The sequence below is a fragment of the Bos taurus genome, chromosome 15 (assembly GCF_002263795.3).
Source record: "Bos taurus isolate L1 Dominette 01449 registration number 42190680 breed Hereford chromosome 15, ARS-UCD2.0, whole genome shotgun sequence".
Classification (NCBI taxonomy): domain Eukaryota; kingdom Metazoa; phylum Chordata; class Mammalia; order Artiodactyla; family Bovidae; genus Bos; species Bos taurus.
Window position 1 is genome coordinate 20,034,984 of NC_037342.1, and position 16,586 is coordinate 20,051,569.

General features: G+C 41.3%; 1 long non-coding RNA gene across 1 annotated transcript; it reads left to right on the forward strand.

Moving 5' to 3' along the window:
* The first annotated feature begins 1,650 nt into the window (after positions 1-1,650).
* Positions 1,651-3,803, forward strand: LOC104974178 (uncharacterized). Its single transcript, XR_811397.4, has 3 exons — positions 1,651-2,158; positions 2,713-2,921; positions 3,480-3,803. It is a non-coding gene; the product is annotated as an uncharacterized lncRNA (long non-coding RNA).
* The last annotated feature ends 12,783 nt before the right edge of the window (positions 3,804-16,586 follow it).

The window sequence follows — 16,586 nt, forward strand, 5'->3', positions numbered from 1 at the left end:
AGAGGAGAGTGAAAATTTGTGTTAAAGTTCAACGTTCAGAAAATGAAGATCATGGCCTCTGGTCCCATCACTTCATGGCAAGTAGATGGGGAAACAGTGGAAACAGTGTCAGACTTTATTTTTCTGGGATCCAAAGTCACTGCAGATGGTGATTGCAGCCATGAAATTAAAAGATGCTTACTCCTTGGAAGGAACGTTATGACCAACCTAAACAGCATATTAAAAAGCAGAGACATTACTTTGCCAACAAAGGTCCGTTTAGTCAAGGCTATGGTTTTTCCAGTGGTCATGTATGAATGTGAGAGTTGGACTATAAAGAAAGCTGAGCGCGGAAGAATTGAAGCTTTTGAACTGTGATATTGAAGAAGACTCTTGAGAGTCTCCTGGACTACAAGGAGATCCAACCAGTCCATCCTAAAGGAAATCAGTCCTGGTTGTTCATTGGAAGGACTGATGCTGAAGCTGAAACTCCAATACTTTGGCCACCTGATGCGAAGAGCTGACTCATTGTAAAACACCCTGATGCTGGGAAAGATTGTGGGCAGGAGGAAAAGGGGATGACAGAGGATGAGATTGTTGGATGGCATCACCAACTCAATGGACATGGGTTTGGGTGGACTCCAAGAGTTGGTGATGGACAGGGAGGCCTGGTGTGCCTCGGTTCATAGGTCACAAAGAGTCAGACATGACTGAGCGACTGAACTGAACTGAACTGATAATAAACATTGTACATCTCAAGTTTTAATGTGCATGCAAACCACCTGAAGAAATACGCGCTTCTAAAAAAGTGTCCAGGTGATGCTGATGCTGGTGGTCTGTGCACCACACTTTCAATAGCAAATAAAAAGAGGGTGGCCCATGCCAGGCCCTTCATGGCTCTCTGCTCTGGAAGCCTTTCTGTTCTAACACTTGGAATCAGCAGCAAATTCTCCTTTCCCATGCTTTTAGGACCATTCTTAAGCATAAGATATTCAAGCAATTTTAGTTTAATACTTAGAAGACTCAGTTTCTAGTTAATATTGTACATTTAAAATTTTAAAATAAATATATCCTCATGAAAGACAATTGGTAAAAAAAAGAGAATAATTTTAATCATCCACAGTCTTAGCACCCCAAAATATACCCTATTAATATTTTAATGTATTTCCTTCAATACTTATTTTTCTGCATAGATTCAGTTGTATATATCTGAAATCATACTCCCTATCTCAGCTTCAGCAAATTGAATTATGAGTCCTAACTCTTCTAATAGAATTGGGATTCTAGAGTCCCAGTTCCTCTAATAGAATTAGACATCCACAGGCTTGCCATTCTGGTAAACAGTGTCCAATTCTTCACTCCCTTCTAAGGGAAGCATGTACTCATTCTTGCCAAAGCTGGTGAGCAGAGGGTACTTCCTGACACCTTGATGTTGGGCTTGGCCAAGTGACTTAAATTGGTCAAAGGGATATTAGTAGTTATTCAGGTATGGCAAGGCCAACAGATCCAGAAATAAATGCCATTGAAGAGAGAGTTTGTTCGCTTACAGATCTCAAGAAAAGGAGACCTACCATACTACAGGCCACACAGGGTCAGTCAAGAGGCAGAAGGAACAAGGGGAAAATGTGGGCAAGATCTTTATTGTGGTTTCTGTGGGAAGGAATGGGTAAAGCAGCGTAAGCAGATTGACTATTTTTAATAGTTTCAGTGGGTTCTGTGTTGTTCCTAGTTGTCTGGCACCTGGCCCTGGGGTGATTAGAGCAGGGAAATATTGGCCAGAAATGTAAGAGCTCCATAAAAGAGATGGTTGGGGTATGGCCTCCATATCCATTTGCATATGAAAAGCATACTGGAAAACTTAGTTATTCACTGTCTCCAGGAATTAGCTAATCCTGGGAGGGGCAGTCCCTCCAGGGTCAGCAAGGCCCCCAAAATGCTAAAGCATCAAAAATACAGAATAAAAAGACAAAGCAACATGATGCAAGCACAGGCTTGGAATGTGCTGACGTGGCTGGGCTTGTTTTCTTGCAGTGTGTTCGTCCATAATGAGACGAGCTCATGCAGCCATGGCTACAGAACAACCACAAGTGGAGCAGACGTGAATCCAACCCAAGGCCAAGACCTAAGCCCAGCTGCCACTGAGCTGGACGTTGAGCCAAACCTCGGCCAACCCACATAAGTGAGAAATTAATGCTTATTGCTGCATGCCTCTAAGATTTTATAGCTGCTTGTTATATAGCATTATTGTGACAATAGCTAACTAAGACTAAAATAAGGACTAGAAATAGGAGGCTGCGGTAACAAATCCTGAAACATGTGCCAGCAGCTTGGGGACTAGAGAGCAGGCAACAGGGATATTGTCACGGGCGGCTGGGACAATGTTGATCCCTGTTATTTAGTGGTGAAACATTTGTTATAGCTGTTACTTTAAATAAACCGGAAGTCTGAAAGTGGACTTGATAAAGTTGGCATGATGGGCAAGCGCAATGCACAGTGTTGATGGGATAAGTGGGTTGGTGCTAATTGCATTTGAAAAGGTACTGTAAGAGATGAAAGCAGAGAAAAACAGGGCAAGTTTTCAAAGAATTGAGAGTGAACAGAGCTCAGAAATACTAGGATTTGTAGGAATGAAAAATTTAACTGTTTTGAGAAAAATTTACATCAGCTTGAATTAAAAGTGATCATGGCTCTTTTAGATATGAAAATACCTTCTCTTTCCCCAACTATTTTCAGGCAGGAAGCAAGCTGAGAAGGTTGTTCAGCTACCAAATTGGGCATATTCCCTAATGCTGCATTCAGACCCGGCCAGAGGGGAGTTTTGGCAAAGAAGGACCTCCCAAAGAGTAGTACCAAGAGCTTGAGGGAAGACCAGACTGGGGTATGGGCAGATCCTCCCAGGGCACAGTAACGGAATCTAATCCAAGAACGTTCTCTTCAGCCAGGTAAGGGAACCTGGCAACATTTGCCTCCCAGGATTTTGCAATTGCTATAAGCCCATGACTACTATATGCTTCTCACTCTTCCCCTGTTAGAATGGGGGTGTTTACTGTGGTCATCTCGTTCCTGTTCCACTTTTGTATGTAAGATGTGGGAGGAGAGAGATGACTTGTCTTTTTTAGCTCAAAGGTCTCTAGACCAAAAGGAATGACATCTAGACATAGATCCAGAGGTGCTTTCTTCTTGGCCTGGTGCCATCATGGAATCAGAGTTGGAGGGATGTTGGAATGGGGGTCAGTATATGCGGCAGGGATGTGAATAACAGTGTTGGAAACCAGAACATGGTAGGTTGAATTCTCTATTCTGCTGTAATAAAATTATGTATAACTTTCTTGCCACTTTCTCATGGCAGGGAGAGGAACTTTTCCACTCCTCAAATTTAGGCCAGGGGCTTGGCCATGTGACTTGCTTTGGAAAGTTAGCAGACACGAAGAAAGCAGATGCTTAAAATGTGCTGTGCAATTACTGTTGTTCCTGTGCCCTCACGCCCTCTTGCACTCCAGGGGTCTACCATGAGAAGAGCTTCCCCCAGTAGCAGATGTCCTTCATCACAGGCTCTACAATGAATACAGTGCATCATACATGAGGCTGCAGCCAAAGTCAGTTTATCTGAAGCCCAAAGCAGAGCCACATCCTAGCAAATCTGCAAACGTGTGCATGAGAAATAAATGCTTATTGTTGTATGCCACGCAGATTCAGTGCTTCTGTTATAGGGCTTTATTGAGGCAATGGCAGACTAAGACATGTATTTTCCATGAAATTATATATCTTTAAGAACACTTTAGTAAAAACATCAATTGCCTTGAGTAGGTTCACTTAAGTAATCATTCCTTGATTTTTGAATCACGTTTTTTATCTGTTTTTTTCCTAGTGGGTGGAGGGAGCTTAATTTTTTGCTTCTTTTAACAATGTTATAGTAATATGGTAAAATAAATTTTTCCATACTTTGGCTTATCTCAAGGGATTAAAACTGGGTAATATAACTCCGTCACAGGTAGTGCAAGTGGTGAAGAACTTGCTTGCCAATGAAGGAGACAGAAGTAGATGCGGGTTCAATTCCTGGGTTGGGAAGATTCCCTGGAGAAGGAAAAGGCATCCCCTCTAATATTCTTGCCTGGAGAATCCCATGGACAGAGGAGCCTGGCGGGCTACAGTCCAAGGGGTCACAACGAGTCAGACAGGACTAAAGTGACTTAGCACATGCAGGGCTGGTGTTAGAATTAAAAGACTTCCAACATACACTAAGCATGTTATCTGTTTTAAGATCATCATTCAGTAAATAATCAATTTTATTGTTTTTCATAGTAGAATCTTAGAAGTTAACAAAAAACGAACACATTTGACATGAAATGTAAATCTGTTTTCAAAAAGAGTTATAACAATTTACACTGCTAATAGCAGCATGGGTACCTTCAAACAACTGCAATTTTTAAAAATCTTTGGCCATTTCGACAGGTGGGAAACAGTATCTCACTGATATTTTAATGTTTATAGCTTTCACTGCAAATAAGATGGAAATTTTTGATGAAGTTTCTAACCTGTTTTTTCTCTTCTGTAAACTAACAGTTAACAGAAGAATTCCCATCAGTCCTCATGAGGCTAGCCTTCCTCTGACAGACTTTCCTGGTACCAAAACCTGACTGAATTCTTCCCTGTCATAGTCACATGTGGCTACCTGGCACTGGAAGTCGCTAGTGCCTCCTGTTGACAGGATGTACTGGGTTCAACACCATAAGTTCTTAAAGTTTATCTCACCTGTTCCTGTTTACTTTTTAAAATGTCGCTACTAAAAAGTGTTAAATTACATCTTCCCCTTGGGCAGTGCTGGTAAGACCCTTGAACATCATTGGCTCTGAAATTCTCTGTGGTTAACATTGCCCAGCCATCACCTGCAGTCTGTTGTCAGACCTTCTAGATAATGCTGTGCAAGGTCCTCCAGTCTCTGCTGCATTGTATTCCCCAAGTCCCACTTTTCCTGATCCAGTTCCCTCCTCCTGTGGTTGACCCTCCCATGTCTGGCAGCACATCTCAGTTAGATCTCTTACACTTTCCTTGTGGGGGAAATGGCAAATTTGATAAGGATTTTCACCCTTATAATGTGTTTCAAACAGACTGTATTCTCTTTTATCTATATGTCCATATCCCTAGTTATACTATTTCTATCATTGAAGAATATGATTTTGCAAAGTTCGTGTTTTGTCTTTGAAATGTCACAAACGTACAAAGCTAATAAACAACTTCATATGCTTTCAAAATCCCCCACCTCTGCCCACACTTTCCAACACAACCCTGCATCTTCTCAAACCACATTAGTGAAGACAAATAAAGGTTATGCTTATAGCCGTTAACAGTCAAAAGGTTCCCCAACACCGACTCCAATTAACCGAAATGTCACAGACATTTACTCATTCCTGGGGGTTGTTTTAGTCTAGAGAGCAGGGTGGATATGTGTTAACTTACCTGGCTATAATAGGAAAACCTTTAAAAGCCAATTATGAAGTATTTAAAAAAATAAGTCCTTGCTAATGTAGAATTCTTAAAGTATCACAGGATTATCATATGTCACTTGAAAATTCAGTCTCATTTTTTAGATTCACAGTTCTTGCCTCGTTGTCTGGATTTTTGTGATTGTGGAGCTTTTTCACTTTAGGGAAATGTCTGTAGCACATTTTTAACCCCAGACCAGCTTCCTCCACCCCCCATGCATGCCCAGCACACTTCTCTTCCACCTCCCTCGACACCCCGTAACCCTGGTGGCACCCAGGGAATCAAAAACCAATTTGCATATGTAATCATGTGAAATAAAAAACTCAAGTGTCCTCTCTGGGGTACACTCGCTGCCACTCAGCTCCCTGCAACTCATTCCCTAAGAACCTTTGAGAGATGCTGAGAACACCATGTCGGCCGTTGACCTTTCAACAGTCTGGCCGTTCTCCGTTCCCACTGGCTCGAAGCCCAGCTCTGAGAAGGCACAGGAAGTGGGGCAAAGGAAGAGCTTCCTTCCTTCGAAGACTCACTAGGGCACACTCACGCAGCTGGAAGGGGAGAGCCTGGTAGGCTTTGAATCAATGTACTTTTAAAGCATTCATTACTCTGACAATGTAGTTCCACGAAACTAGCTTTTATTCCTTTTACACAAGTCATAAAGAGATTTCCCAAAACATAATATCAGGAAGTCAATAACCATAGCCTTTTTTATGAATATGAGAAATTGCTCTGAAGATGCCTAAATATTTTGATTAATCTGAAAGTAGTTGAGCTGATGTGTAGATATTTACAATATCAAAGGACTGCTCTGATCAAATCCATTTCAAAAATACAACATAAAAGTGTAGGACATTTATCTTAAACAGCAATTTTAAAAATGGGTGCTTTGGTAGTGTGAGGTTTTCAGAATCTGATTAAACACCAGAGTGATCAGTTTGAAGGGAAGGGCCTCACTCTGGATTTAGTAGTCAGATCAGAATGTAAAAGCACCTGCTGTACCTCTTGAATGTGAAATAATAATGAACAATCCCAGTAAATATCTGAACAGCAACTAGTGCTCTTTCACCTATACAGTCTTCTCATCTTCAAAGCAGAATGGGAGATATTATTAGTCTTAATTGCTGATGTTACTGAGGTCGAAACTTCCTGCTCAGTTGCTGAGGTCTAAGAATCACTCATCCTTCTTGAACACAGGCATACCCACTCAGGGCAGAATTTCTGCAGATTGAGCTTGAGTTATTTTTAGGTGGGGCTTGAAAAGCAGTTGCAACTCAAGTGGCACAAGTGCACGCCTTCTTGACTCAGCAGCTGAGAGTTCCTTTTCGTGCTCCTCTCCTTCTCCCAACTCCTAGAGCAGTGACATACAGGCTGTTTGGGACGGGGTGCGTTATGCATGTACCTCATTTCTCCAACATGATTGGAAGCCCCTTGAGGTTTACAGCATGTGAAACTTTATCACAGGGCTCTAAACACCCCATATTGATAAATGTTCATTGATAATAATGTCCCATAAAATTTCAGAGCCCACCATGTCCTGACCCCAAGGCAGAAGAATGAGGGTGTCCAAGGGCTGAGATGTCCTATCAAGGCACAGCCAGGGGTTTGGAGCTGAGGAAATGGCAGGGCCTAACCTGGAAGAGAAGTTAATGACTTGGAAAGTCCCATGGACGGAGGAGCCTGGTGGGCTGCCGTCTATGGGGTCGCACAGAGTTGGACATGACTGAAGCGACTTAGCAGCAGCAGCAGCACCAGCAACCTACAAGAGAAGTTAATGACTAGAGGTCTTGAGAGAGGAGGCAAAGTCAACAATTAGGCATCAGAGAAGAGTTTTCAGTTCCATTCACATTATTTCTTAAGAATCTTGAAATCATGCTCAGATATAATAGTCAGAGCCCTTTTTCAGTGTCTGACCCACTGCTGCCTGACACCTCAAATGATGCCCATATTTTTCCTGTCCTTTCCAGCATCACAAACCAAATGGCCTCCCCTAGCATTAGCAGAACTGCAGAATTTTAGATTTGGAAGGACACTTTCTTGCAACCATCAATGACCCTATCAGTTTGTTATCTAAGTTTGTTGCTTCAAGAACAAAGAATTTATTGTGGGTGTGGTGATACAGTTATTTCGTCACATTTTTTTCCTGGCATTTCCTCTTTTCCAAAAATATGGGCAACCCTGATCTCATTACTGCAGAGAGGGGATGCAGCTAGTCAAAAACTTTTAAAGGGGGGAACTTAGAGCTTGGGGATGATGTATAGACAAAATATATTGGAGATGTAAGGGTCAGACAGCCATAATTTCATCCACTCTCTGCCTAGAATAGGGTTTTCCATGGGCTGAGAAAGAGAACGTAAAGGAGAAGCAATTAGAACAGACAGAATGGTGGGGGTCCTGGAGCCAAGTTCCCTTCTTTCTGGGCAGTGCTCCTGGGGAGGCAGTCAGATTCCAAAGAGGAAATGGTTTCTTGCAAAGTCTCAGCACAAATGGTCCGTTGCCTCTTAAAGTTTCCCTGCCCTTACATGATATAACAAAACATCTGTGTGAGACTCCAACCCTAAAGGGCAGGGCTGCGCTACAGGCCAAAGGCAGTTTTAGAGTAACTCAACTTCAGAGATGAGTCCCCACTTCTGCAATTTACTAGACAATGGACAGTGTCAATCCCTCCAGAACCTTTGTCTCAACCCAGGACTGAAGAGAGAAACAAAAACCACCTGAAATTATTACTCTTAGCTAGGCAGTAGGAGAGTTAACATAGAATTGATTTAGAAGAAATGTTTAAGTTATTTTCCTAAATTAACTGAGTCTTTGGAATGAGATTCATATATCTACTATATATATAAAACATCTATAACTACCTAACACACAATAAATGCTCAAAATGTTATTTATGTTATTAATATTTTTATTAGTGAATTCAAAGTCAGCTACAAAATCTGACAAACCTAGACAGCATATTAAAAAGCAGCGACATTACTTTGCTGACAAAGGTCTGTATTGTCAAAGTTATGTCCAGTAGTCATGGGAGAATTGGACCATAAAGAAGGCTAAGGGCCAAAGAAATGATGATTTCTGAACTGTGGTGTTGGAGAAGACTCTTGAGAGTCCCTAAGACTCCGGGGAGATTAAACAGGCAATCATAAAGGAAACCAACCTTGAATATTCACTGGAAGGACTGATGCTAAAGCTCCAAAACCTTGAACACCTGATAGGAAGAGCTGACTCATTGGAAAAGATCCTGATGCTGGGAAAGATCGAAGGCAAAAGAAGAAGGGGATGACAGAGGACAAGATGGTTAGATGGCATGATCAAGTCAATGGACATGAGTTTGAGCAAGCTCTGGGAGATGGTGAAGGACAGGGAAACCTGGCGAGCTGTAGTCCATGGGGTCACAAAGAGACTGAGCAACTGAACAACATAAAATCTGAAAGGTATTTTTCATTTGTATGACTGTCAGTTAAATTCCACATGTTTTTGTGTCCAGATGGAAAATGTTGATTCAGTTCATTGCTCTCTTAAAATCCCTTCTTAAAGAAAGAAAATGTTAATCAAATATTTGTTGTCCCTTTAAGGGAAATAAAAAAAGAGCAAGTGTGGTATATATGTCTTCATTCCACAGAATTTGTCATAGTCTGTTTCATTCAGCACTTTGCCAATTCCTTGGACAAGTGGAGGAACAGACATACATCCGATGAGATTTTTTCGCTCTGCTAGATTTGACCATTTGTTCCAACAATGCTATTTTGAGTCTCAGTTATGCTAACCAGTATTTTGGCTGCCCACTCAATAGCACATGATCTTAATTAATCACCGTACGAATCTACTGTTTTCAACAGCTTCTGCTGTTACTCCCTGCTCTTTCATTTTACCATTTCTGCAGACCTCTCATTCTTTGAGCACTCAGTCCATCTCCCTCTTCCTACCCTTCATCCTGAGGTGAGGGTGTAGTCCTACAGCTGAGGACTGATGCACAAAAGTCACACATCAGTGCCAACTAGTGTTACAACAAACCATGTCTCCAAACCACGTGCTCCCTCAACACCATGTAGCAATGCCCTCTCCCCTCAGCGGGGTAACAGCACTCTCTCTTGGCTCTCCTCTCATCAAACTGAGCTTTGTCTCTCAGGCCTCTTTGTCAGTACCTTTCTTCTTTCTTTAATATTAGTGTTCCCTGCATTCTAGCCTTTCCCCTGCATTCTAAGCTCTCTTCTCACTCAACACTCAGAAATTTCAGCCACTGTGAAAATCTGACAATCATACACGCTAATTAACCCCACATCTTTATCTCCAGTCCAGGGCCTTTGAACTCTATAGCTGTATCTTAATAGACATCTCAACATCACTGATGTATTTTAAGTCTAAAAGGTAATTTGTTTTCTATTATTCCATTGAGCAACTACTGCCTTTTCCATTTTGGTAAAGACTGCCACCACTCTTTTTTTGTGTACCTGGTCAGATTTCTGTCTCATTCCTTCCTAGAACACTTGATTCTATCCCATATTCATTAATACATGAATGTATTGCTCGTTTCTCCAATAAAAATGTGACAGACACATTTTTATTCAATAGCTATTCACCAGATGAGTGACTAATTTTCATGATCTAGTAGCTTAATAATCATCCCAGAAAGAAAATGACAAAGCTGACATTTAGGAATTAATGTTTATAATCATCTTTTACCTTTTCTAAATGCTTGTGAAAGTCGCTCAGTCATGTCTGATTCTTTGTGACCCCCTGGACTATACAGTCCATGGAATTCTCCAGGCCAGAATACTGCAGTGGGTAGCCTTTCCCTTCTCCAGGGGATCTTCCCAACCTAGGGATCGAACCCAGGTCTCCCACATTGCAGGTGTATTCTTTACCAGCTGAGCCACAAGGGAAGCCCTCTAAATGCTTATAAACAATCCATGTACTGCTTTACGTGGGGTAAACATCAAGCTTATTGGTTTATAATACATAAAGTTACGAGACTGAGAAGACTCTTGTCTCTTCTGGAAATCAGGATAAACTCTGTGTCGCATGTGTTGGACACGTGCTCATGCTCTGTGATTCCTCATGGATTGCCATTTGGGTTTCCCAATCTTGCCTGCCCTTTTCCTAGTAGCCTATGGGACTTCCCGGGTGGCACTAGTGGTAAAGAATCCGCCTGCAACGCAGGAGCAGCAGGAGACATGGGTTCGATCTCTGGGTCAGGAAGATCCCCTGGAGGAGGGCCTGGCAACCCACTCCAGTATTCTTCCCTGGAGAATCCCATGGACAGAGGAGCCTGTCAGACTAGAGACCATAGGGTCGCAGAGAGTCAGATACGACTGAAGCAACTTGGCACACACACATGACGTGGCTAACATGAACTCATTTGGATGGTTCTCTTTCTGTCTCTAAGAAACTTAGACTCCTCTTACCAATGTTTATTCTTCCTTTTCTGACTGGAAATACTTCTCTTTGACCAAGAAGAAAAAAAATAAAAACACTAGTTTGATAGTTCTGCTTTCTTTCTGTTGTCTGTTAACATTACACAATTTCTCTAAGTAGCAGGTACCCCTTCCTTGTTTTTCCTTCCCTAAAAACAACTGAGGCTCTCTTTTTGTTGTCCTATGTCCTCTTTGCAAACCTCTACTCAGTTTGGGTTTTAAACTTTCTGATCCAGGTTTTCCATGTTCTGAATGCTTTACATTTTTGCTTAGATTTTTCCTCTCCTTCCAGCTTCTGGTTACATCATTTTAAAATCTGTATTAAAATCTCAGCAATGAAACTGGCAGATATTGAACACTTTATTGTGTACCAGGCACCATGCAATCTTTTAATTCCATGATAAAACCAGTGATAACCAGGTAAAACCATGATAAAGCCAGATAAATTTATAAAATTTATCAAAAGTTTATAAATAACAGAAGTAAACCCAACAAATCACCAAAGTAGTAATTAGTAAAAGTTTACTACACACACACCAAAAAGACAGTTTGCAAACTGGGAAAACTCAAACCAAAATATGGAAGGAGGCTCTGGGATATATTTTACAGAAGCAGCTTCTGTTAAGTCACTTCAGTCACGTCTGACTCTGTGTGACCCTGTGGGCTGTAGCCCACCAGGCCCCTCTGTCCATCTTATAAAATGACAAAGCAGTGAAGTGACTGTTTATTCTTCACAGTGATAGACTATAATATTAGAATTTTCTTAGATAGGGAATTAATCCGCGGTTACCTCAACAATTTTGGGAAACAATTTAAGTTTTCCTTATGATTTCCAGAGGCATAATCAAGAAATGATGCAGGTCAAGTTAAGTCTTGCAAAATAAACTAAATTAAGTTTTGCTGATTTCATCTGCTTAGGGAATTTTCGAGGCTGGTTTCCACTTGTTTTTTATTTTAACATACATATCATTAAAAATCCCTATATTATAGATAAGGAAATGAATCTTAATAAGATTCAAAAGCTTTCCACGGTCACAAAGCTGGTAAAAGTCAGAGGCAGGAGCTCAAACCCAGTTGTAAATGACTGAAATCCTTAGTTTCAGGTTTATTGGCAAACTCTTCTTGCGTGTGTGAAAGTTGCCATAAAACAGCTCACAAAGTCAAGTTTGAGTAAAAAGGCCTAAGTGTTTGCATTTTAAACATGTTGAAATGTTCTTTGCTTCCACAAACAGTTTTTTTTTTTTTTTAATTTTCCCATTATCTGGAGAGATACATAGGGGGAAATATTTCTCTAAATAGACTAAAGGTAGTAGTGTGAGCTTGGTGATAAAGTGGCAGCAGATACCCGAGGTACAGGAACCAGTAAGTGGAAGGACCATGCTTTGCTGGAAAGCACATTTCCTACCTCAGTGGTTCTCAAAGTATGGACCCCAGACCTGCAGCATAAGCTTCACCTGGTAGATAGTCAGAAATGCACATTTTTGGATCATGACCCACTGAATTGAAAACTCCCTGGTAAGACCTGCCATCTATGGCTTATCAAGGCCTCCACGTGATTTTCATATACTGCTGCTGCTGCTGCTAAGTCGCTTCAGTCGTGTCCGACTCTGTGTGACCCCATAGACGGCAGCCCACCAGGCTCCCCCATCCCTGGGATTCTCCAGGCAAGAATACTGGAGTGGGTTGCCATTTCCTTCTCCAATGCATGAAAGTGAAAAGTGAAAGTGAAGTCACTCAGTCGTGCCCGACTCTTAGCGACCCCATGGACTGCAGCCTACCAGGCTCCTCTGTCCATGGGATTTTCCAGGCAAGAGTACTGACTGGAGTGGGGTGCCATCGCCTTCTCCATCATATACTGCATGCCCACCTAAAATGTTTGAGAACCACTGCTCTCCATAAAACGGACACCTGCCACTCTGTTCCAGCTTCTTGCTACCAGGAGGGGAATATGAATCCCAGGTCTTCAGTCTCTCCCAGGTTTAAGAGAGCTGGAAGTCTCAGTTATTTTCATTCTCCCAATTTTAAAATACTGCCTGAAATATTTTTAATACTGTATAAGCTAAACAAAACATGTTTACAGGCGGGTTCTGGACTGCAGACCATGAGTTAATGACTCTTGAATAGAATTGAGTTATAGTAAATATTGGAGTCATTTTGTTAATAGCTATATATTGAAATGTCACTTAACTGGCCAAACAAATTGCAGTCTCCTCTTCATTACAACTGCTTGTTGTTGGGGAAAGTGTTGCCTACCTTACAATCACTGAATGGAGTTTAAATGTTTTGATCATTGAGCATTTGGGGCCTTATTGTAAGGACAATGGAAAATTATTGACAGATTCAAATACCGCAATACTTCTCTAAAAGTTGAGTCTTTAAAGATGTTTGATTGTATTATGGACACTCAGTGGAAAAGTGTAGATGCAGAGCAGAGTGATTAGAAAATTATTCCCGGAGTCCTAGTGGGAGATGGTGTTGGTAATAAAATTAAGGAGAATTACACAGATTTAGTAAGCACTTTGGAGAAGGCAATGGCAACCCACTCCAGTACTCTTGCCTGGCAAATCCCATGGATGGAGGAGCCTGGTAGGCTGCAGTCATGGGGTCACTAGGAGTCAGACACAACTGAGGACTTCACTTTCACTTTTCACTTTCATTCATTGAAGAAGGAAACGGCAACCCACTCCAGTGTTCTTGCCTGGAGAATCCCAGGGACGGGGGAGCCTGGTGGGCTGCCGTCTATGGGTCACACAGGGTCGCACACGACTGAAGCGACTTAGCAGCAGCAGCAGTAAGCGCTTGGGCTTCCCAGGTGATGCTAGTGGTGAAAAACCCACCAGCTAGTGCAGGTTAGATGTAAGAGACACGAGTTCCATTCCTGGGTGAGGAAGATTCCGTGGGGGATGTCACAGCAAACCCACTCCAGTATTCATGCCTGGACAGAGGAGCCTGGCGGGCTATAGTCCATAGGGTTGCAAAGAGTCAGACATGACTGAAGCGACTTAGCACGCACGTACAATAAGCATTTAGGAAGTTGAATCGATATGGCTTTGTGGTTACTGGTCAGACTTCAATAAGTCAGAAGGCCCAGGTGCCACGGGCCATCACTGGAACTAGACTGCAACATGCATGCTCCAGGTGACTCTGACTACTCACCACGGTGCTCCAGAGAAGCCCAATTTTATTCGGGCTCCCTGCACCTGCTGCCTCCTTCACCCCGTGCCTACACCATTCTCTGAAGTCCTAGGCCTCATACACCACATTTACAAATGCATATACGGCCTTGAGAAAACAACCACCATTTACTAATCCTATGTGAAACTATGCTGAGTTACAAAACAATCAACTTCTGGAAAATAGCCTGTCTACTTTAAGTTAGATATTTCTTGCCCTCTGTTCATTATAGGATATATTTACAGCCCATTATCACTTAGTTATTAATTCTAATAAAGTTCTGAACCTCTAAAATCATTTTTCTATGTCTCATTTTCCTTTATTAGCACAATTTCATCATGCTGACCTGACAAAGGTCTTCTTGGTCATCAGTCAAAATCGAAGGCATAGTTTTGATGTTATATCTACATTGAAACACTGAACCTCTCAGTTTAAGGTATATTTATAACTTGGGGTATTCTGAGTTTCCAGGGCAAAATAAATCAGCACCAACTATTTTTGTGCTCCATTACCATCTTAATGACAATGTGGTAGAGAATCATTCATAACCTGCTCATTTCTTTTAGGAATTTAGAATTTAGATCATTAATACTCAGCAAAAAAGATTATGGGCAATACAAATAAAAAGAAATATTAATATTAGCTCAGGAATATAGGCAGCACATATCAACACAATGCCTAGTAGAGCATTTTTTGAAATACAATAATCATTTGGAAATTCTTCATCAGCTTAGAACCATTTTTTTCAACCTAGGAGTGATTATAAAGGGACTGGGTCAATACAGCCTATACTACCATTAAGATCTCATCCTGTTAAGATAATGGATGAAAATATGAACCAAAATTAAGAATATATATTTTTACATCCTGTATAATGTTGCATGCTTTCCTCCCATTCTCAGACCCACTACCCTAAGTTTAGCTTTCTTTGGTAGGTAAAGCTCTGGTACAAACTGTGGGTGAAATGGAGACAGCATGAGACCCACAGGGAATACAAGATTCAGGGCAGAAAAGGTGGCCCATCAACACCACTTAGGTCTTGAGGAGAGCTCCCTTTCCCTTTTCATGATACTAGAAATCTAGGAAGATGGAAAGAAATATAGACAGATGTAAGATAGTTAGACTTGTCCCCTTGCTCAACAATACTGCAAAAGCAGTATTTAGTGAGATAAAGTCCTGTCCAAGGCATCCTGATGATGACTGGCTATTTAGTGAGAAGAAACACTAGGACATGATCCAGATAAAGAAATGGACTTCCTGTTTGCACAGGAAAATTGAGGGTTTCATATCTTCTTCTCTGTGCACTATCTTTTGCTGTAAACCTAAATGGAGTTACTCCCAGCTTAGTGGCATTAGGATTGAGGTAGGTGACAGATACAGCTTCCAATTATTCCCAGGGGTGAAGAAAGTGAACAAGAGTTCCACTACTACTGTGTCTTCCAGGATTATTAAAACGAAAGGACTTGGGATTTAGAATTGATGCTGGGAAAGTATTATCTTTATAAGAGATATAGAAACTACGCAGTAATAAAACAAATTGTAGGCAAAATTTATCACCTCCTTGGATGCCATTCCTTAAATAATACCTACTTGGTTAATATTTAGTACCTTATATCAGTAACAATAGTGGCATATGGATTTTAATATTGCTGCTAAATTCCATACAATTGATAAATGCAAAGATGAATTAGCATTATTTCCTTTTCTCAACAGAACAAAGTTGGTGTGAAGTTGGACCACCCTGTACAACAGAACCAGAAATTTTTCCCTTTCAAGGTCATGGAGAAAGAAACTGAGCAAAGAAATTGAATTTAAATCTGAAAGAGATGGGTCTAATATTTATCAAGCATGTCTACCTAGGCTGAAATATTTAATCCTTTCAAAGCCTTCTGAGGCATGTGTGTGTGTGAGAGTGTGTGTGTGTGTGTGTGTGTGTGTGTGTGTGTATGCACGCTAAGCCACTTCAGTTGTGTCTGACTCTTTGTGACCCTATGGACTGTAGCCCGCCAGGCTCTCTGTCCATGGGATTCTCCAGGTAAGAATACAGGAGTGGGTTGTCATGCCCTCCTCCAGAGGATCTTCCCAATCCAGGGATCAAACCCATGTCTCTTATGTCTCTTGCATTGGCAAACGGGTGCTTTACTATTAGCACCATGTGGGAAGCCCATCTGAGGCATAGGTGTTATTTTATACTTTATAGGTAAAGAAACCAAGGCTTAGGAATTTAAGTAGCTAACTGGAGGTGGCACAGCCAGAGAGTGGCAGGAGCTGGATGCAAACATAGGTATATTTTATACGTACATTTCTTATTCCAAATTCTGGGCTCCTTCCTCAAGCATTTCAGTTAACACTGGAGCTATTTTACAGATAAGAAAACCAATAATTAGCTTTTTCTGTCCTTTGGCAGGTAAGAAAACTGCAGCTCAGAGTAAAGCTTTTTCCCAAAGTTACCTAATTATTTAATGCCACAGAATTCAAACCTACTTTTTCACAACAGATTTGCTGCCAGGACATAAGTATCACAACTAAATCTAAGCCAAA